Below are 24,342 nucleotides of genomic sequence, written 5' to 3'. Positions count from 1 at the left end.
TAGTGGGGTCAGGTAGCAAAACTGAAAGGCGGAATGCTTTTTCGGTCTCTACGTGTCTCTGAACTTACGGCAGTGGCCGGCTGTCTATTCGTGGGCGGGTTCACACACATACTTTAATTAGTTGTTAGTAAACATTACAACTTGTGCTGTAATGTTGCATGACTCGTGTACGCGACTTGAGACTTATTAAGTAAATTGTTCACATTATACCCTAATGCTAAAAGTTTATTCACATTAAATCACTTTAAGACATGACAGATGCATATTGTCTTTTCACCTACAATCCCTTACGCGGGACGTGCAACAATGAATGCTTCATCTCCTTGTCCTAGCAGACTGTACGGAGAAAACATGCACATCACAAACTGCAGCAACCAGTTGCAGTTGTTTCCCATGAGTTTCACCCAAGCAATGTACAACTTGTGTTTATAAGTGCCATAATCATACCGCTTTTTGCTAAGCCATGTCCATCAAGGTGCTGAAAACTAACGGGATTATATGACGTAACCACGATCCCAGCCACTGGCTCCGCTTGATACGTAGTATAAAGTGTAACCATCTGATGATGGAGGCGCAGAGGCTCGTAAGCAGACTAAGTAGCGAATGAAAGCCCAAAATTACTGAAACGACCGGGAACATGACCGGAGAGTGAAGCGTTGATTTGCTCGTGGGACTGGCACTTATATTTTTCCATTCTTCAATGTTCCTGTGGTATCAACGTTCGACACCACACTTGTTATGGGTTGCAGTTATCGACCGCGGTCCATATCAGTATCGTTGGACCTGCGAGTCACGACCAGCGCCACTTGCGCCGCTCCGTGGCTTGTATTAAGTTTCTAGTGAGCTCTCGTCCATTCTTGCTCGGGACGTCAAGTAGTAAAGTAGCATAGCCTTCAGCTGATAGGAAGCAACCTCTAACAAGGCGCTTAGTAACGTATGGCCTAAGTGAGGCCTCAATAATCTGTTTAAAATTATATGTAAGCCGCCAAGAAGAATCCTGTACAACCAGTTAAGTACAATACATATTTTTTTTACCAACGACTTCTGATTATTTTAGTCGTTTCAGATGCAAATCATGCAGCGAGCACCTTGTCGACGTTACTCACAAACCTACTGTGATTTATAGAGGAAAGGTGCCTATTATGCGATGGTTCCCTAATATGAGACACCCCACCTGTGCTCATGTTAGGGGTTGCACACTGGTGGAGAGTTTCTTAAACACGATGAAAGGTGGCTGCACTGAGTCACAGCGCCAGAGATCGCTCCAAGGAGTTTTGTTCCGCCGCCTCCACTGGCAGTGCTTGTTCAGAAGTTGTGGTGGTTAGTGCTTTGCTGAGAGCATGTTGATAGCTGTACTATTTGAGGCCATGACGTGTGCAGTTGTTTTGATGGACTAGACAGCAGATGTTGTTCGAATGGAGATGTTGTAATGATCAGAGTGTATTTTTAGTCAATATATATGAAGGTAAAAAACATTTTTTTTATTTTTTTTTAAATTTCCTAACTAACAATGCCTCTTGGTCACAGGTTCAGTTAACAAAGCATCAGGTTTGTGTTCATGTATTAGACTGTAATTCGGGTTTCTATGTGCAATTATAGTATTTCAGTTTTTTTTCTAATTAATTCAGTGTAAATGGTATTTGAAATATTTTGTCTTATTGAGGAAGAACCGTGCCAGATGTGTACGTTGAATCACACTTCCACACACAGAACAGTTACACTTGTGCTTTGTTGTTTCGTAGTTTTTGTTACGTAGCTTTTATAGTTGCTGGGGACTTAATTAATTAATTGTGTTAACGGAAACTTCCTTTCATTCTTTGTTGTTATTCTATGCAGTCAGATTGCGGAGTAAAACTAGTCAGGGCCAACCGGTTACGAGACTGCGTAACCGAACAGACAGCTACTAAATCTAAAAATTTAAATTATTCGCATTTTATTTAATTAAGCCCCCATGCACGTGGCGACCGCTGCTTCGGATCGTAAAATAGCAGATAGTAGGATTGTTGAAGTAATTTGTAGTTTAGTAATTGTAGTCTATATTGCATATGTAGATTTGGTAATGAACATTTGTAGTTGTCTTGTCTTTCTTCTAATGGTATTTTTGCAGAATTTAATTTTTGATGTCTTGTATACTCGTTTGACAATTTTGTGCAATTATGGAGATTTCAATTGTTCGTTTATCGTGTTTGAGGGAAGCATTTCGTGTGAATGGTATTGTTGGTGATAAAGTGTCATATTGTGTGTAATTTTCGTATAGTGACGAGTTTTGTATGTCTTGTAAGTGATTACGCGATCGATGAAAAAGGCAAATATGATGGATAGGGAGAATGACGAAAATGTTAACATGGCGAACTCACCAACACAGGAGAACAGTATGATGAATAATGAAGTAGAAAACAATTTAATAAGTCGGGAAAATAGTCCGGAACCAGTTCAAAATTTTTCTCAATCAAAAAATTCACAAAATACGAGATTAACGATAGAAGATTCTGAAATAGTATCGAACACAGATAGCTTTACGGCTATGACGAAGGAAGTAAGTTTCACGGTAAATGTTAGGGGCGAAAAGAATTTTGAACCAGTTAATATGGAGCAGTTGATGGGTGCTATATTAAATTTGGGATCACAGATGGGAACTTTGGCAACACGGTTAGAATCTGATATGGGAACAATGGAAACACGGTTAGACTCACTGGGATCACAGTTAGGATCTGAATTAAAAACAGTGGCAACACGGCTAGACTCACAAATAGGAACAATTAAAACAGAGATGGAAACAATGGAAACATGGTTAGACTCACGAATAGGGACATGTTTCAAAAAGATGGAGGATGAATTAAAGAAAGAAATTAGAGAAGAAGTACAACCGATTTTGAATTCTCACAATAATAGATTAATTGCAATAGAAATTAGACAAAAGGAACAGGAAAGAGAAAAGGAAGAAAGAGATCGCGTGATAGTACAAAAATTTTCAGAGTTAAATTTACAACGTGCACACGATAAGGAAGAAATATTTGAGAGAATCGAGGAATCCGCACCAAATGACAGAATAAATAACCTAACGCAACAATATGAACAGTTAACTACTAAATGTGCCAATACTGAAACCCGAGTCGCGACACTTACGGAAGACGTAAATAATCAGAAAGAAAAAATAGGTGACTTATCGGAAAGAGTTGAGGAGATTTCAGATAAATTGACAAATCTTAGTTTACATGGGGACAGAGATTCAGATGATACAGCTCCATTGCCATTTGCAGAAACAGAAGAGTACCAGTGCATAAATAAACATGTTGAAAATCAGAGAAAATTTAATGAACGCATTAAAATTGAATTTGAGGCATTACGAAAGCAAGTCAAACAAATTGAAGGCGAAATCGTAGGAAAAGACAGCAGAAGAAATTTAGAATCACAGATAGCAGAGGGCTTTGAAGAAAATAATTTATTTCATTTACGAGATGCAAGAAGAGAGCGCCAGTCTCGCGAACTTGGCAATAATCGACATTCGGACTGGGACAGACGCGGTAGGTCTTTGTCGCCACGAGGCGAAAACTTTGACTATAAACACTTTTTAACCGTTCGGAAATTTAAGATCTTTCGCAATTCTAAGAATGACATACATCCATGTTCATGGTTAGATCAATTTATGTACGCACTTCCACCAAATTGGCCACTAAGTCACAAGCTGGGATTTATGTGTGGATATTTAGAAAACGAACCGGCGACGCGCATGCGTGCACTTATTAGGGATTGTAATAATTTAAATGATTTTTATCATGCATTTCCATAGGCATATTGGTCCGAAAACACGCAAGACAGAGTCAAACACAGTCTTATTATGCAGCGTAATTTTAAACAGTCTGAGTTCCGTACGCCAGCAGAATACTTTGAAGACATGATTCGAAAGGATCAGTTCCTTTCCAACACTTATAGCCCGACTGAATTAATTCGCATTTGCTTAATTAAGCTGCCACAATCGATAAGACACATTGTTTTAGCCGGAAGATGTAAAAGTCCTCAGGGGATTCACTACGCTAAGTGAATATGTGCCGTAGCGTGCACAGGGCCCCGAGCTGTAGTAGTGCTATTTCACTTTTAGTTTTCTGCACTGCTGCCTACTCTTTTACTATTCTTTGTATCTATCAGAACAACTCTTCAACTATCAATCTATCTAGAAAATAGAGTCGGTACAGAATAACCGGATATGACTATTTTACCCAAAAGTGATTTCGGAAATTACCGTTTGGACTTACTATATCTTCTGCAGCATTCATTCGTAGTTTAAACGAAATTTTACCTGTTTATCTTCGTAACAATATTACTTCATATGTTGACGATATTCTTATTGCTAAACGTTCTTGGAGTGAGCACAACATAATTTTGGATTCATTATTACGTATTTTTGCAAGGGTTGGCATTACAGTGAACTTGGAAAAATCTGAATTTGGTCGTTCTCAGGTGAAATTTCTTGGTCACATTATTTCTACAAAAGGTATTCCTCCTGATCCAGAGAAACTAGACGCTGTTCGTAATTTTGCTGTTCCTACTACAAAACGTGATGTTCGTAGTTTTCTTGGTGTCTGTAATTTTCTTAGACGCTTTGTTAAATTGGACGATTTGACCACACCTCGTTTATGTGAACTATCTGGAAAGAATTCTACTTGGTGTTGGGATGAGGAAGCTCAATCAGAATTTGAACAACTTCGTGATGCTTTAGTTGTTGCTCCACTTCTTTCACATCCGGATTTATCTAAAGATTTTTGTTTGGCGACGGACTCATCATACAAAGGCCTAGGTGCACATTTATTTCAAGAGATAGAAGAAAACGGCGTTGTAGTACAGAAAACTATTGCATTTGGAAGTCGTGCTCTCTCTAAATCAGAAAAGAATTATTCGATTACGGAACTTGAAGCCTTGGCTGTTGTATGGGCTTTCACAAAATTTCGGACATTTTTGTGTGGGAGACATACTAAGGTTTACACCGATCATCGAGCTCTGGAATTTCTTATGTCAACAAAATTAACACATGGAAGATTGTCACGATGGGCGCTATATCTACAGGAATTTGACTTTAGTATTGTTTACATACAGGGTTCTTCAAATATTATTGCTGATTCTTTATCACGTGCACCTATGGGTTTGAAACAAAGTGCTGAGGAGGACTGCAAAGAAAACAATTATTGTTTGATGTATATTCAAGGTGTTGCGTATGAAAATTTTATTTCGTCTTCGCTCCAGGACATCGCTAAGGAGCAAAATAAGGATCCAGTCTGGAAGGACATTAAGGAGAAATGGAGGAGAAAGGAAAGCGTAGCGATTAGACAGTATTATTAAGTTCGCAATGATATTCTTTTCAAACGAAAATCGGTCGACAACTCTGTTTGGTTATTTTATATTCCTGATGAGTGGGTTAATAAATTGGTTTGGTATACACATCTCAGTTATGCACACTTTGGTCCCAGAAAATGCTTTCATAAATTACGAGAAAATTGCTACTTCAGTAATATGGAAAAACGTATTCGATCTGTTCTTGCCAAATGCAAATTATGTCAAAAGGCTAAGCCGCCAACTATTTCTCACAGAGCACCGTTGTTTCCTATCATTCCAGCGAAATTAAAGGAGATGGCTGCAGTCGATTTGTTCGGTCCAGTGCTTCGTTCTACTAATGGTTTTGCGTACGTTTTGGTAGTAGTGGAATTGACATCAAAATACGTGTGTTTTACACCTTTACGCAAAGCAACAGCTCGTTCAGTATCTAACGCTTTCATCAAATATTTTCTTAAAGAAGTGCGTCATGTTGATAAAGTTATATCAGATAATGGAGTTTCGCTCTAAACTTTGGCTTCGTACTCTACGGCGTCGTAAGATTAAACCTATTTTTATCTCACTTTTTCACCCTCAATCTAACGCTTCAGAGAGATGGATGAAGGATATCAATAAATTGTGTCGACTTTATTGTCATCAGAATCACAGAACGTGGGATCAGTATCTTCATACTTTTCTAAACATTCTGAATGAACTCCCTAATGATTCAACTTCTTTACCGCCTTTATTGATATTAAAAAATAAAGCACCGACCAATCGCATTTCTGAAATCGTTCCTTTACCACCTATACGGAAACTGCGGCATTCTGGAGTTGCGAACCTGGCTCTACTAAATATTGCAGCTGTGGCTGCTAGAAGAGAGATATCAGCTAAACGTCCTGGTCGTTTAAAAATCTTGTCAGTTGGTCAAAAGGTGTAAATTAAGTCTCATCGTTTGTCTCACAAAGGAAAAGGCTTGTGTCGCAAATTTTTTCTGCTTTGTAACGGTCCATATAGAGTTCGAAAAATTATTCATGATAACACTGTCGAAGTAGAAACTCTTAAATCTTGGCGCTCTAAGGGAATACATCATATATCGAACGTTAAAATTTTTGTGGAATGACATACTTTTGAGAAACTAACAGTTATACCTAAACACACGGAGAATGCCAAGATACCGCTCCGTGTTCCGGCGGCGGCACATACTCAAAGCAACAGTCAAGTCTGCACGCCGCACAAGGCAGTCGTTGACCGCAAACAATTACTTCATACGTCACGCGTACCTACAGCTGATCGAGCGCTCAGTGCGAATGCACTGACAGCCGTAAACAAATACACAGTCTAATTTCTCTGATTAAATTCAGTAAAAAGCAATAATGACTTTGTAAATTATCTTATTAACGTTCAGTATTTTTCAGGATACGGTTGTATAAAATATTTAAGAACTTCAGTTAAGTTCCGTGTATGTCCGACATTAAGAGGACTTGCTATCGAGAAAATTTCAGGAAGAATGTAATTTCGAAGAAGAAACTAATGAACTAAAAAGGTAACTGTTAATTGAGTGTATTTTTCAGGTAACATTTTTCCACTTAGGTACGTACTTTAGACGTAATTTGCTGCTCGCGATTACGTGCTTTATACTTTGTGCTAAATTTTATGTTCTATGAATTTACTTGTGAAGCGACGTTCTTGCGTACATTAACTGATTTTGACAATGATTGATTAATGAACAGGGTTGTTACTTATGTATATTATGCATCGCTTGGCTGCTATGCTTTTTCACTGATGTCATATTTTTCTATTATGTGCCTGCTGTACTTATTTATTTAAATTATAATTGTCACCTGATTAATTGGGCTGATATGGTTATGTATGTAGGTTATACTTTGTGATTTATCTGCTTGTGCCTTCATGTTTACTTATTAAGATTACATATGAACATTTATTTGCTTTTGCTGATATGATGCCAATGACCTGTTTATTATGTGAGATATATATTTGCTGCATTGCGTATGGATTGCATATTTACACATTTCTGTTTTGTTGTCATAACTACTCTTCAATTTAGAATATAGAAATGCTGATATACAGTGTACGAACATAGAGTTTGGGTCACACTATGGTACTAATTATAGATTGTTCGCTTGGCAGAGCCTCGTTGTAGGAATTGTGCTGCATCCACTTGTTGACATTCTGTTCTCTACTGGTATATTTACTCGCTATTGCATGTTTTGCTTACTTTCAGTGCCTTATATTTTTAAGATAAGAAAATGAACTGCTATAATTTGACGAACGACATTAGTACAAGAAACTTCATTGAAGTCACATGGGCTGGAGGTTTTATGGAAACTGTATAAATTTATGCTAATAGGAAGGAAGCTAACGACATGACATACCAACACTAGGTTTAGACCATTGACAGTCATTACACTGCATTTTTCGTGAGCAATTGAAATAGTAAGTGACACTTGACACAAGAAATACTTCGCATGTTTGCTTCTGTTTTGCCATGATTCTTAAAGTGGTGTACACAACTGTGAATTATTACTGTCATTTACACTCCGTACTCATACTTATTTACTGAAAGTTATTCGAACTAAAGGCTGTTAGAGGTCATGTATGCATTTCTTTTATTTAATGATGGACAAGGTAACCAAAATGTATTTTATAATTCATAATGAGTAGAAGATTTGGCTCAGGTGGACTACACAGAGGTTGTGTGTGGACATTGTGTCTTCGGATTGCATGGGATGATAAATTGGAGTTTGCACTAGGATTTTATCTGCACTTGTTCGAGGAGACTGACTAGAGGAAAGAGTTGTTATGGAAGTGAAATGATATTGATAATAAGGGTTATATGTATAGACGTACTGAAGAGGTATCATTGAGGTATTGAGATTGTGTGAAGTTGATGATTATTGGAGTTTTGGTGGACAAGAGGTACAGTAAATGATATTGATGATAAGGTTTATACGAGAGGTAAGGTAAGTGAGGAGCATATATTTTTGTTGGTTTATATGGAACAAGGAGGATGATGATGGCAGACTAGAACACTCAGTGCATGGGGGCTTAATTAAATATAATTCAAAATACTTTTTAAATTTCATAGCTATATGTCCGATTACGCTGTGTCTCGTAATCGGTTGGCCCTGACTAGAATTATTACGCAATCTGACTGCAACAAACAATGTAAGAAAATTTTCGTAAACACAGTTAATTAATTAAGTCCCCAGCAACTATAAAACCGACGAAACCAAAGCACAAGTATAACTGTTCTGTATGTGGGAGTGTGACTCAACGTACACATCTGGCACGGTTCTTTTCCAACAAGACGAGAATTTTTAAATACCAATTATACTGACGTGATAAAAGAAAATTACAAATACTACAATTGCATAAGGAAACCAGAATTAAACTCTAATACAAGAACACACGCCAGATGCTTTGTTGACTGAACCTGTAATGACGCATTATTTAAAACATGGAATTAATGAAAAAACACGCAACATTTTACCTTCATATATATTGACGAAAAGCACTCTGATCGTTACAGTATTTCCATTAGAATAACATCTGCTATCTCTCCCATCAATAACTGCATAAAACATGGAACAACACTCTCCACTATTACATCTCACTCCGACTTCACGACAAGCAGTGCCCACTAGCACATCTCGGTACGACTGACTACAACGAGCTCTCAACAAGCACTGACTTCTACAAGCTCTGCCCACGCACTGTGGAGGCGGCTTAGTAGTACTCTTTGGCGCAATCTCTGGCGCAGTGGCTCAGTGTAGCCACCTTTCATATGCCCCTCCTCCCCAGGCCAGAATTTGATGGTATTTTTGCCAGCATTGGTGGTGAAAATACCACCAAATTCGTCCAGAAAAATACAGACAAAAAATAGATAATATTAATACTTAAATATCACATAATTAGTTAAAATTTTGGCTTTGCACTGACCTTTCAATAACCTAATATATGAAATACAGTAGGCAATACATCTTCTTTTCATACATGTGACTTTACATAAGAGTTCACACAATACACAAAAAATCAGTTTATACAAATGTTCACATAAAATGCTTTCAATGATTAGTTTATACAAAAAAAAGACAACAGGTGACATCTTTTCAGTAGAAGCAGTCCATCAGTGGCACCCAGTAAAGTTTAGCAGGTACACCCAGCAACAAGTCACATTAGTTCACTAGAAGTAATCCATCAGAGGCACCCAGCAATGTTGAGTAGGTGCAGACAGCAACAAGTGACTTCATTTCAGTAGAAACAGTTCATCAGTTGCACCCAGCAATGTTGAGCAGGTGCAGACACCAACAACTGACATCATTTCAGTAGAAGCAGTCCATCAGTGGCACCTAGCGTTGTGGAACAGGTGCAGACAGCATCAGGTGACATCATTTCAGTAGAAACAGTCCATCAATGGCACCCAGTAAAGTTTAGAGCAGGTGCAGACACCAACAAGTGACATCATTTCCAAAGAAGTAGCTTCATCTGTGTACCCAGTAATGTTGAGCAGGTGCAGGCAGCAACAAGTGACTTCATTTCAGTAGAAACAGTCCATCAGTTGCACCCAGCAATGTTGAGTGCAGGTGCAGACACCAACAAGTGACATCATTTCAGCAGAAACAGTCCATCAGTTGCACCTAGCAATGTTGAGCAGGTGCAGACACCAACAAGTGACATCATTTCAGCAGAAACAGTCCATCAATTGCACCCAGCAATGTTGAGCAGGTGCAGACAGCAGCCCATGATATTCATTATCGCCGATCACTCAGTTCAAGCATGAACAATAGTTTGAATGCACATACTAATCACACTGTCCATCAGCAGAAATTAAACATGTCCTAGTGACACCAAAGAAAAAGCACAAGTAACAGTCCATAATATTCACGATCACTGATCAGACAGTTCAGGCATGAACGATAGTTTGAATGCACATACAAATGCTTTTACAGTGCTCTTACACTAAACATACAAATTCTAATAAACACACAAATGATATCAGATAATTGTCGTAGTAACTATTACAAATACTCAAATATCAGTAAACCTATAATATTTATGGGTGTCAGTGCAAGCCACTACAAACAAATAAAATAATATTCAAGAGATAGGTGGGTAGGATTAGGAAAGGAAAACACACAAAACACATTCACTCATCTTTCATCCACATTAAGTACTACTGTGTAATTGAATAGTGTTAACTGTGTAAATGCAATTCTGTCAAAATCTGATGTTCATCATGTGTATCAAGTGGTAATGGCAGCAATATATAACAGTCAATAATAGTTAAGTCAACGTCATAGTCATCATGTCAAGACCCATGTTTGCCAAGCCAGATCAAATGTACTGTTGTTGAACAACTGTCAGTAAGCCAAGATATGCAAATACTTCCTCTCTTCAAAAAAAAGTATATACTGCTTAGTGATTTAACAAAGTGTGTATAGACTATCTACCTTCTACTTTAGTGTTCTAGTCTGCTATCTTCATCCTCCTTGTTCCATAAGACCAACAAAAAAAAATATGCTCCTCACTTACTTTACCTCTTATACACCAAAACTCCAATAATCATCAGCATCACATAATCTCAATACTTCACTAATACTTCTTACGTCGATACATATAACTCTTATCATCAATATCATTTACCTTACCTCTTGTCCACAAAAACTCCAATAATCATCAACTTTATATAATCTCTATACCTCAATAATACCTCTTTAATACGTCGATAAATATGAACCTTATTGCCAATATCATCTCACTTCCAACACAACTCTTTCCTCTAGTCAGTCTCCTCGAACAAGTACAGATAAAATCCTAATGCAAACCTCATCATCCCATACAATCCGAAGACACATTGTCAACACACAACCTCTGTGTAATCCATCTGAGCCCAATCTTCTACTCATTATGAATTATAAACAAAAGAAATGCATACATGACCTCTAACAACTTAGTTCGAATAACTCTCAGTGATTAAGTACGATTACGGAATGTGAATGATCATAATATTTCACAGTGTGTACACGACTTCAATAATTATGGCAAACAGAAGCAAACATGTGGAGTATTTCTTGTGTCAAGTGTCACTTCCTATTTCAATTGCTCACGAAAAATGCAGTGTAATAATTGTCAATGGTCTAAACCTATTTTTGGTATGTCATGTCGTTAGCCTCCTTCCTATTAGCATAAATTTATACAGCTTCCATAAAACCTCAGCTCATGTGACTTCAACGAAGTTCTTTGTACCAATGTCGTTCGTCGAATTATAGCAGTTCATTTTCTTATCTTAAAAATATAAGGCACTGAGCGTAAGCAAAACAAGCAATAGCGAGTAAATATACCAGTAGAGAACAGAATGTCAACAAGTGTATGCAGCACAATTCTTACAACGAGGCTCTGCCAAGCAAACAATCTATAATGAATACAATAGTGTGACCTAAACTCTCTTTTCGTACACCTTATATCAACATTTCTATACACCAAATTAAAGAGTAGTTATGACAACAACAGATATGTATAAATATGCAATCCATACGCAAAGCAGTAAACATGTCATTAGCATCATATCAGCATAAGCAAATAAATGTTCAAATGTCATCTTAATAAGTAAACATGAAGGCGCATGCAGATAAATCACAAAGTATAACTTACATACCTAAACACATCAGCACAATAAATCAGGTTACAATTATAATTTAAATAAATAAGCACAGCAGGCACATAATTAAAAAATATGACATCAGTGAAAAAGCAGTGCAGCCAAGCGATCCATAATATACACAAGTTACAACCCAGTTCATTAATAATCATTGTCAAAATCAGTTAACGTACGCAAGCACGTCGCTTCACAAGTAATTTGATAGAACATGAAATTTAGCACAAAGTATGAATCACGTAATCGCGAGCAGCAAATTACGTCTAAAGTACGTACCTAAGTGGAAATATGTTACCTGAAAAATAAACTCAATTAATAGTTACCTTTTCTAGTTTATTAGTTTCTTCTTCGAAATTACATTCTTCCTGAAAATTTCTCGATAGCAAGTCCTCTTAACGTCGGAGACACACAGAATTTACCTGAAGTTCTTAAATATTTTATACAACCGTATCCTGAAAAATACTGAATGTTAATAACATAATTCATCAAGTCGCTATAGCTTTATACTGAATTTAGTCGGAGAAATTAGACTGTGTATTTGTTTACGGCTGTCAGTGCATTCGCACTGAGCGCTCGATCAGCTGTAGTCGCGTGACGTAGGAAGCAATTGTTTGTAGTCAACGACTGCCTTGTGCGGCGCGTAGACTTCACTTTTGCTTTGAGCATGTGCCGCCGCCAAAACAGCGCGGTATCCTTGTACTCTCCGCATGTTTACATCTAGCTGTTGGTTTCTCAAAAGTATGTCATTCCACAAAAATTTTTACGTTAGATATATCATGTATTCCTTTAGAGCGTCTAGATTTAAGAGTTTCTACTTCGACAGTGTTATCATGTATAATTTTGCGAATTCTATATGGACCGTTATAAAGCAGAAAAAATTTGCGACACAAGCCTTTTCCTTTATGAGACAAACGATGAGACTTAATTAACACCTTCTGACCAACTGACAAGATTTTTAAACGACCAGGACGTTTAGCTGATTTCTCTCTTCTAGCAGCCGCAGATGCAATATTTTGCAGAGCCAGGTTGACAACTTCACAATGCCGCAGTTTCCGTGAAGGCGGAAAAGGAACGATTTCAGATATGCGATTTGTCGGTGCTTTGTTTTTTAATGTCAGTAAAGGTGGTAAAGAAGTTGAATCATTAGAGAGTTCATTCAGGATGTTTTGAAAAATATGAAGATACTGATCCCACGTTCTGTGATTCTGATGACAATAAAGACGACACAATTTATTGATTTCCTTCATCCATCTCTCTGAAGCGTTAGATTGAGGGTGAAAAAGTGAAATGAAGATTGGTTTAATTTTACGACGCTGCAGAGTACGAAGCCAAATTTTAGAACGAAATTGTGATCCTTTATCTGATATAACCTTATCAACATGACCAACTTCTTTAAGAAAATGTTTGATGAAAGCGTTAGATACTGAACGAGCTGTTGCTTTGCGTAAAGGTGTAAAACACACATATTTTGACGTCAACTCCACTGCTACGAAAATGTACGCAAAACCATTAGTAGAACGAACCACTGGACCGAACAAATCGACTGCAGCCATCTCCTTTAATTTCGCTGGAATGATAGGAAACAACGGTGCTCTGTGAGAAATTGTTGGCGGCGTAGCCTTTTGACATAATTTGCATTTGGCCAGAACAGATCGAATACGTTTTTCTATATTACTGAAGTAGCAATTTTCTCGTAATTTATGAAAGCATTTTCTGGGACCAAAGTGTGCATAACTGAAATGCGTATACCAAATCAGCTTATTAACCATCTCATCAGGAATACAAACTAACCAAACAGAGTTGTCGACCGATTTTCGTTTAAAAAGAATGTCATTGCGGACTAAATAATGCTGTCTAATCGCTACGCTTTCCTTTCTCCTCCACTTCTCCTTAATGTCCTTCCAGATTGGATCCTTATTTTGCTCCTTAGCGATGTCCTGGAGCGAAGACGAAATGAAGTTCTCAAACGCAACACCTTGAATATACATCAAACAATAATTGTTTTCTATGCAATCCTCTTCAGCACTTTGTTTCAAACCCATAGGTGCACGTGATAAAGCATCGGCAACAATATTTGAAGAACCCTGTATGTAAACAATACTAAAATCAAATTCCTGTAGGTACAACGTCCATCGTGACAATCTGCCGTGAGTTAATTTTGTTGACATAAGAAATTCCAGAGCTCGATGATCGGTGTAAACCTTAGTATGTCTGCCAAACAAAAATGTGCGAAATTTTGTGAAAGCCCATACAACAGCCAAGGCTTCAAGTTCCGTAATCGAATAATTCTTTTCTAATTTAGAGAGAACACGACATCCAAATGCAATAGTTCTCTGTACTACAACGCCGTTTTCTTCTATCTCTTGAAGTAAGTGTGCACCTAGGCCCTTGTATGATGAGTCCGTCGCCAAACAAAAATCTTTAGATAGATCCGGATGTGAAAGAAGTGGAGCAGCAACTAAAGCATCACGAAGCTGTTCAAATTCTGACTGAGCTTCCTCATCCCAACACCAATTAGATTTCTTTCCGGATAGTTCACATAAACGAGGTGTGGCCAAATCGTCCAATCTAACAATGCGTCGAAGAAAATTACAGACACCTAGAAAACTACGAACATCACGTTTTGTGGTAGGAACAGCATAATTACGAATAGCGTCAAGTTTTTCTGGATCAGGAAGAATACCTTCTGTAGAAATAATGTGACCGAGAAATTTCACCTGAGAACGACCAAATTCAGATTTTTCCAAGTTTACTATAATGCCAACTTTTGCAAAGATACGTAATAATGAGTCCAAAATTTTGTTGTGCTCACTCCAAGAATGTTTAGGAATAAGAATGTCGTCAACATATGAAGTAATATTGTCACGAAGATAAACAGGTAAAATTTCATTTAAGCTACGAACGAATGCTGCAGAAGATACAGTAAGTCCAAACGGTAATTTCCGAAATCACTTTTGGGTAAAACAGTCATATCAGGTTATTGTTTACTTACTCCCTAGATAGATTGATAGTAGAAGAGTTGGTTTGACAGATGCAAAGAATAGTAAAAGAGTAGGCAGCGGTACAGAAAACTAAAAGAGAAATAGCACCACTACAGCTCGGGGCCCTATGCTCGCTACGGCACATATTCACTTAGAGTAGTGAATCCCCTGAGGACTTTAATAGCCGCACATAATTTCAAGTTTGTGACTTAGTGGCAAATTTGGCGGAAGTGCGTACGTAAATTGATCTAACCATGAACATGGATGTATGTCATTCTTAGAATTACGGAAGATCTTAAATTTCCGGACAGTCAAAAAGTGTTTATAGTCAAAATTTTCGCCTCGTGGCGACAAAGACCTACCGCGTCTGTCCCACTCCGAATGTCGATTATTGTAAAGTACGCGCCCCTGGCGCTCTCTTGTTGCATCCCGTAAATGAAACAAATTATTTTCTTCAAACCCCTCTACTATCTGTTTGACTTGCTTTTTTAAAGCCTCAAATTCCTTTTCAACGCGTTCATTAAATTTTCCCTGATTTTCAACATGTTTATTTATGTTCTGATACTCTTCGGTTTCTGCAAATGGTAATGGAGCTGTATCATCCGAATCTCTGTCCCCATGTAAACTAAGATTTGTCAATTTGTCTGAAATCTCCTCAACTCTTTCCGATAAATCACCTATTTGTTCTTTCTGTTTATTTACGACTTCCGTAAGTGTCGCGACTCGGGTTTCAGTATTAACACATTTAGTAGTTAATTGTTCATACTGTTGTGTTAGGTTATTTAATCTGTCATTCGGTACGGATTCCTCGAGTCTCTCAAATATTTCTTCCTTATCTTTTGCATGTGTTAAATTTAACTCTGAAAATTTCTGTACTATCACGCGATCTCTTTCTTCCTGTTCTCTATCCTGTTCCCTTTGTCTAATCTCTACTGCAATTAATCTATTATTGTGAGAATTCAGAATCGGTTGTACTTCTTCTCTGATTTCTTTCTTTAATTCATCTTTCATATTTTTGAAACATGTCCCAATTCGTGAATCTAACCGTGTTTCCAAAGTTCCCATCTCTGTTTTAATTGTTCCTATCTCTGTTTTTAATTCAGATCCTAACCGTGTTTCCATTGTTCCCATATCACTTTTAATTGTTCCCATCTCAGTTTTAATTGTTCCTATCTCTGTTTTTAATTCAGATCCTAACTGTGTTTCCATTTTTAATATAGCACTCATCAACTGTCCCATACTAACTGTTTCAAAATTATTTTCGCCCCTAACATTTCCCGCAAAACCAGTTTCCTTCGTCATAGCTGTAAAGCTATCTGTGTTCGATACTATTTCAGAATCTTCTATCGTTAATCTCGGATTCTGTGAATTTTCTGATTGAGAAAAATTTTGAAATGGTTCCGGACTATTTTCCCGACTTATTACATTGTTTTCAACTCCATTATTCATCATACAGTTCTCCTGTGTTGGCGAGTTCGCCATGTCAACAATTTCGTCATTCTCACTATTCATCATTTTTGCCTTTTTCATTGATCGCGTAATCATTTGCAAAACATAAAAAAAAATTCGTCACTGTTCGAAAATCACACACAATGACTCCTTATCTCCAACAATACTATTCACACGAGATGTTTCCCTCAAACACGATTAACGAACAATTGAAATAATTGCACAAAATTGTCAAACGCGTATACAAGGCAATAAAAATTAAATTTTGAAAAATACGATTAGAAGAATGCCAATTACCAAATCTACACTTGCAATATAAACTACAATTACTAAACTACAAATTACTACAACAATACTACTGTCTACTATTTTTACAATCAGAAGAATTTCAAGGGACGATCCGAAGCAGCGGTCGCCACGTGCATGGGGGCTTAATTAAATATAATTCAAAATACTTTTTAAATTTCGTAGCTATATGTCCGATTACGCTGTGTCTCGTAATCGGTTGGCCCTGACTAGAATTATTACGCAATCTGACTGCAACAAACAATGTAAGAAAATTTTCGTAAACACAGTTAATTAATTAAGTCCCCAGCAACTATAAAACCGACGAAACCAAAGCACAAGTATAACTGTTCTGTATGTGGGAGTGTGACTCAACGTACACATCTGGCACGGTTCTTTTCCAACAAGACGAGAATTTTTAAATACCAATTATACTGACGTGATAAAAGAAAATTACAAATACTACAATTGCATAAGGAAACCAGAATTACACTCTAATACAAGAACACACGCCAGATGCTTTGTTGACTGAACCTGTAATGACGCATTATTTAAAACATGGAATTAATGAAAAAACACGCAATATTTTACCTTCATATATATTGACGAAAAGCACTCTGATCGTTACAGTATTTCCATTAGAATAACATCTGCTATCTCTCCCATCAATAACTGCATAAAACATGGAACAACTCTCTCCACTATTACATCTCACTCCGACTTCACGACAAGCAGTGCCCACTAGCACATCTCGGTACGACTGACTACAACGAGCTCTCAACAAGCACTGACTTCTACAAGCTCTGCCCACGCACTGTGGAGGCGGCTTAATAGTACTCTTTGGCGCAATCTCTGGCGCAGTGGCTCAGTGTAGCCACCTTTCATCAGGTAGAAGGAAGATTGTCTACTCACACACTTTGTTAAATCACTAAGCAGTATATACTTTTTTTTGGAGAGAGGAAGTATTTGCATATCTTGGCACACTGACAGTTTTTCAGCAACCGTACATTTGATTTGGCTTGGCAAACATTGGTCTTGACATGATGACTACGACGTTGACTAACTATTATTGACTGTTATACATTGCTGCCACTACTACTTGATACACAAGTTGAACATATAATTTTGGACAGAATTGCATTTACACAGTTAACACTATTCAATTACACAGTAGTAATTAATGTGGATGAAAGATTAGTGAGTGTGTTTTGTGTGTTTTCCTTTCCTAATCCCAAATAATTGGTACCGACCTATCTCCTAAATATTATTTTACTTGTTTGTTGTGGCTTGCACTGACACCCATAAATATTATAGTTTTACCGTTATTAGTGTATTTGTAATATTTAATATGACAATTATCTGATATCAATTGTGTGTTTATTATTATTAGTATGTTTAGTGTAAGAGCATTGAGAATAATTTTGTGAAAGCAATTGTGTGTGCATTCAAACTGTTGTTCGTGCTTGCACCTATCATCATTCATGGGTGCCACCTGGAAATGTTTAATTTCTGCTGATAAACTGTAATGAAGCGTGTGATTAATGATAGCGAATATTATGGACTGCTGTCTGCACCTGTTCAACATTGCTGGGTGCAACTGATGGAACTGTTTCTACTGACATGATGTCACTTCTTGGTGTCTGCACCTGCTCAACTTTGCTGGGTGCCACTGATGGAACTGCTTCTACTGAAATGATGTCACTTGTTGGTGTCTGCACCTGCTCAACATTGCTGGGTGCCACTGATGGAACAGCTTCTACTGAAATTATGTCACTTGTTGCTGTCTGCACCTGCTCAGCATTACTGGGTGTCACTGATGGACTGCTTCTACTGAAATGATGTCACTTGTTGGTGTCTGCACCTGTTCAACTTTTCTAGGTGCCACTAATGGAAGTGTTTCTACCGAAATAATGTCACTTGTTGGTGTCTGCACCTGCTCAACATTACTGGGTGAGAGTGATTGAATAATACTTATGTAAACTATTATGTAAAATCACATGTATGAAAGCATTTGTATCCCCTACTGTATTTTATATATTACGTTATGGAACGGTCAGTGCAAAGCGAAAATTTATTTAGTTATATGATATTTACTTATTAATATTATCTTTTATTTTTGTCTGTATTTTATTTGACGAATTTGGTGGTATTTTCACCACCAATGCTGGCAAAAATACCATCAAATTCTAGCCCGTGGTAGAGGGGCATATGAAAGGTTGCTACACTGAGCCACAGCGCCAGAGATTGCGCCAGAGAGTATTATTCAGCCGCCTCCACTGGCAGTTTTTGTTGAGATGTGGTGGTGGGGAGTGCTTATTGAGAAGTAGTAGTAGGCAGTGCTTGTTGAGATGTAGCAGTATTGAGTCGTTGTTGAGAAGTTCCCATGGAGAGTGCTTGTTCAGATGTTGTCATATTGTTTTGATGGGCTGGACACCAGATGTTGTAGGATTGGGGATGCTGTAATGATCTAGTGTGCTGTTCGTCAATATATACGAAGGTGAAAATTTCCTTTTTTTTCATTATTTCAATGACTTAACCAATAATGCCTCTTGGTCACAGGTTCAGTCAACAAAGCATCTGGCTTGTGTTCTTGTATTAGACTGTATTTCTGATTTCTGTGTGCAATTATAGTATTTTTGTTTATTTTTTTTAATTACCTCAGTATAAATGGTATTTAAAATATCTTGTCGTATTGAGGAAGAACCGTGCCAGATGTGTACGTTGAATCACACTTCCACACACAGAACAGCGACATTTGTGCCTTGTTGTTTCGTAGCTTTCATAGTTGCTGGGGACTTAATTAATTAATTGTGTTAACAGAAGTTTTCTTTCGTTCTTTGTTGTTATTCTATGCAGTCAGATTGCGTACTATACTAGACAGGGCCAACCAGTTACGAGACTGCGTAACTGGACAGACAGCTACTAAAAAATTAAAAAGAATTTGCATTCAAAATAATTAAGCTCCCATGCACAAGGAGGATGAAGATGGCAAACTAGAACACTCAAGTGGAAGGAAGATTGTCTACACACACACTTTGTTAAATCACTAAGCAGTATATACTTTTTTTTGGAGAGAGGAAGCATTTGCATATCTTGGCACACTGACAGTTGTTCAGAAACCGTACATTTTGATTTGGCTTGGCAAACATTGGTCTTGACATGATGACTATGACGTTGACTAACTATTATTGACTGTTATACACTGGTGCCACTTGGAAATGTTTAATTTCTGCTGATGAACTCTAATGAACTGTCTAATTAGTGATAGTGAATATTATGGACTGTTACCTGCACTTGTTCAAAATGATGGGTGCCACTTGGAAATCTTTAATGTCTGCTGATAAACTCTGATGAACTCTCTGATTAGTGATAGTGAATATTATGGACTGTTACCTGCACTTGTTCAAAATGATGGGTGCCACGTGGAAATGTTTAATTTCTGCTGATAAACTCTGATGAACTGTCTGATTAGTGATAGTGAATATTATGGACTGTTACCTGCACTTGTTCAACATGATGGGTGCCACTTGGAAATGTTTAATTTCTGCTGATAAACTCTGATGAATTGTCTGTTTAGTGATAGTGAATATTATGGACTGTTACCTGCACTTGTTCAAAATGAAGGGTGCCACTTGGAAATGTTTAATTTCTGCTGATAAACTCTGATGAACTGTCTGATTAGTGATAGTGAATATTATGGACTATTACCTGCACTTGTTCAACATGATGGGTGCCACTTGGAAATGTTTAATTTCTGCTGATAAACTCTGATGAATTGTCTGTTTAGTGATAGTGAATATTATGGACTGTTACCTGCACTTGTTCAAAATGAAGGGTGCCACTTGGAAATGTTTAATTTCTGCTGATAAACTCTGATGAACTGTCTGATTAGTGATAGTGAATATTATGGACTATTACCTGCACTTGTTCAACATGATGGGTGCCACTTGGAAATGTTTAATTTCTGCTGATAAACTCTGATGAACTGTCTGATTAGTGATAGTGAATATTATGGACTGTTACCTGCACCTGTCAACATTACTGGGTGTCACTAATGGAACTGCTTCTACTGAAATGATGTCACTTGTTGCTGTCTGCACCTGTGCAACATTGCTGGGTGCCACTGATGGAACTGCTTCTACCCAAATGACGTCACTTGTTGGTGTCTGCACCTGCTCAACATTGCTGAGTGCCATTGATGGAACTGCTTCTACTGAAATGATGTCACTTGTTGCTGTCTGCACCTGTCAACATTGCTGGGTGCCACTGATGTAACTGCTACTACTGGTGGGGTCACTTGTTGCTGTCTGCACCTGCTCAACATTGCTGGGTGCCACTGATGGAACTGCTTCTACTTGTTGGTGTCTGCACCTGTTCAACATTGCTGGGTGCCACTGATGGAACTGCTTCTACTGAAATAAGGTCACTTGTTTGTGCCTACACCTGCTCGCCATTTCTGGGTGTCACTGTTGGAGCTGTTTAAATACTGCTGATGAAATGTTATGAGACTGCTATTTGCACCTGTTGACCAATGCTGGGTGCTACTGTTGGAACTGTCAACTACTCTGAGGAGTGCTACTTGTTTATTGAACTACTGAAAAGATTTTATGTGAATATTTGTATGAACTGATTTTTTGTGTATTTACTGTTTATGATATGTTATGAGACTCTTATCTACTCCTATTCGTCATTGATGGTGCCATTGATTGAATGATACTTGTGTAAACTATTATGTAAAGTCACATGTATGCAAGCATTTGTATTCCTTACTGCATTTTATATATTAGGTTATTGAAGGGTCAGTGCAAAGCCAAAATTTATCTAGTTATGTGATATTTACTTATTAATATTATCTTTTATTTTTGTCTGTATTCTTTTTTTTTTGTTGACGAATTTGGTGGTACTTTCACCACCAATGCTGGCAAAAATACCATCAAATTCTAGCCCGTGGAGGAAGGGCATATGAAAGGTGGCTACACTGAGTCACAGCGCCGGAGATCGCGCCATGGAGTTCTGTTCCGCCGCCTCCACTGGCAGTGCTTGTTCAGAAGTTGTGGTGGTTAGTGCTTTGCTGAGAGGATGTTGATAGCTGTACTATTTGAGGCCATGTCGTGTGCAGTTGTTCTGATGGGCTACACAGCAGATGTTGTTCGAATAGAGATGTTGTAATGATCAGAGTGTATTTTTAGTCAATATATATGAAGGTAAAAAACATTTTTTTTAATTTTTTTTAATTTCCTAACTAACAATGCCTCTTGATCACAGGTTCAGTCAACAAAGCATCTGGCTTGTGTTCATGTATTAGACTGTAATTCGGGTTTCTATGTGCAATTATAGTATTTCAATTATTTTCCTAATTAATTCAGTGTAAATGGTATTTGAAATATCTTGTCTTATTGAGGAAGAACCGTGCCAGATGTGTACGTTGAATCAGACTTCCACACACAGAACAATTACACTTGTACTTTGTTGTTTCGTAGTTTTTGTTTCGTAGCTTTTATAGTTGCTGGGGACTTAATTAATTAATTGTGTTAACGGAAACTTCCTTTCATTCTTTGTTGTTATTCTATGCAGTCAGATTGCGGAGTAAAACTAGTCAGGGCCAACCGGTTACGAGACTGCGTAACCGAACAGACAGCTACTAAATCTAAAAATTAAATTTATTTGCATTTTATTTAATTAAGCCCCCATGCAACGTCTACTGCGTGCCAGACGACGACACAGCGAGTAGGACGCCGTAGTTGAGCCAGACACAGTACGTAGAGGTTGATACAAAATTTCTTGTGTTTGGAGTTTTTGCTATATGTGTTGAGACAATATTTCAGCTTAAAGGTGAGTGGATATTACTGTACTCTTTTATTGTTGTTTTTTGTAATGGTATTACCTATAATTATTGACAGTTAGGTTCATTTTCCAACGAACGTTGTTAGCAAGTGCGTGATTCTTTGTGTAAGAATGCGAAATTCCTAATATGCCATAGTATGGGGATCCACATACGCGACAGTGTCGCATATTACGATACCTATCGCATATTAAGGGAACTCGTTCTCTCACGATTTTTTTATCTGTAATTTACGCAATACTATCATGAGATAACAATATTTCATCATTTTTTGTAGTAAAATTTTGGCAACTGCGTTTATTTTAAGTCGATTAAAATATCATAAACAATAAACAGGCAATACGATGGACGGTTCACCTGCAGGATCAATATCAGCTTGTCATCCAAGTGGCCGGATACAAACTCACATTATCACTCAGTGGTTTGGTCATTTTGTGAGTCGTGTAAAGCCATCTTCAAATGACCCTGTCATTTCGATTCTTGATGGGCATTATTCCCCACAAAGAATCTCGATGTGTTAGATAAAGCGCGTTAAAACAATATTCATATTGCATGTTTGCCACCTCACTCAACGCATAAAATGCAGCCACTTGACGTCGGATTTATGGGGCCTTTGAAAACCTACTATGCCCAAGAGATAGAAACGTGGTTGGCAAGTAACCCTGGTCATGTTATCACCCCACTATTAATAGCCAAGTTATTTGGGGCAGCTTACAACCGAGCAGCAACAATGGAAGCATCTGTAAATTACTTCAGAAAAACAGGTCTCATCCAATGCAACAGAAACATCTTTAGGGAACATGAATTTTCAATTCATCGCCATGCTAACGCTCTTCAAGAAAGAGGTGCCAAAAACGAAAATGAAACTACTGATGGTGATGGACAGTCAGGCTGTCAGCCCGGCAGACATCAAACCTCTCCCACACATCGCAAAACCACCTGGAGTTAGTCACATCGGTCAAACATCGCGTTCGTGCTCTGCTGCGTTACTAACACTAGTGGCTCGGCATCCGATGTCCATCTTCATGACAGTGGGGATTCAGACAGCAGTGATGACGATGACGCAGTGTGTCTGTTCTGTACTGGGCACTTTTCTGGAGGCAAAAATGGGGAGAAATGGGCACAGTGCACGAAATGTTATCGCTGGGCTCATGAAGATTGCCGTGTCACAGAAGACAATTTTGTTTGCCCCGGATGTCGTAAATATAAACCTAAGTAGTGTGAAATGAGTGAAGAATAACAGAAATGAATGAACATGTAAAAACTGTATATTAATATGTCATTATTATGTAATAAAATAATTAAATCAAAATATTATTACTGTCTCATATTAGGAAATCTTGATCTCATTTCTACGAAATGCCTTGTTTGTGAAGATTTAATAACTACTCTGAAAGATTGTTTATTACTGCAAATACGATAATTGTATGATAAAATTAAGTAATGCAAGATCTTATTACCATCATAAAAAATACAATTGCACTTACTTTTAGGTCTTTGTAATGGATTTACTAAAGTGTGTCTCATATTAGGCACCTTTCCTCTATGTTTCTATTTAGCATTGGCCGCCAGTCAACATTGGCGACGACTCGTTCGTCGTCATCATAACAATTCCCAACTCAGGCTTCATTAAAAACAAAGTCTTCAGATCCGACGCAAGGTTGGAACACCCAGCGTCCTTTGTGTGAGGTGGGAGCCAGATGTGAGAATCCCCATGTCGGCCACCGCGTTGCCGCTAGCAACGACGGCAGGCACCACTCAAGTGGTGAGAGTATTGGGTGAAGGCAAAAGAGAAACGCTCT

The sequence above is a fragment of the Schistocerca piceifrons genome, chromosome 7 (genome assembly GCF_021461385.2).
Source record: "Schistocerca piceifrons isolate TAMUIC-IGC-003096 chromosome 7, iqSchPice1.1, whole genome shotgun sequence".
NCBI classification, from domain to species: domain Eukaryota; kingdom Metazoa; phylum Arthropoda; class Insecta; order Orthoptera; family Acrididae; genus Schistocerca; species Schistocerca piceifrons.
This window is presented reverse-complemented; position numbering follows the sequence as displayed.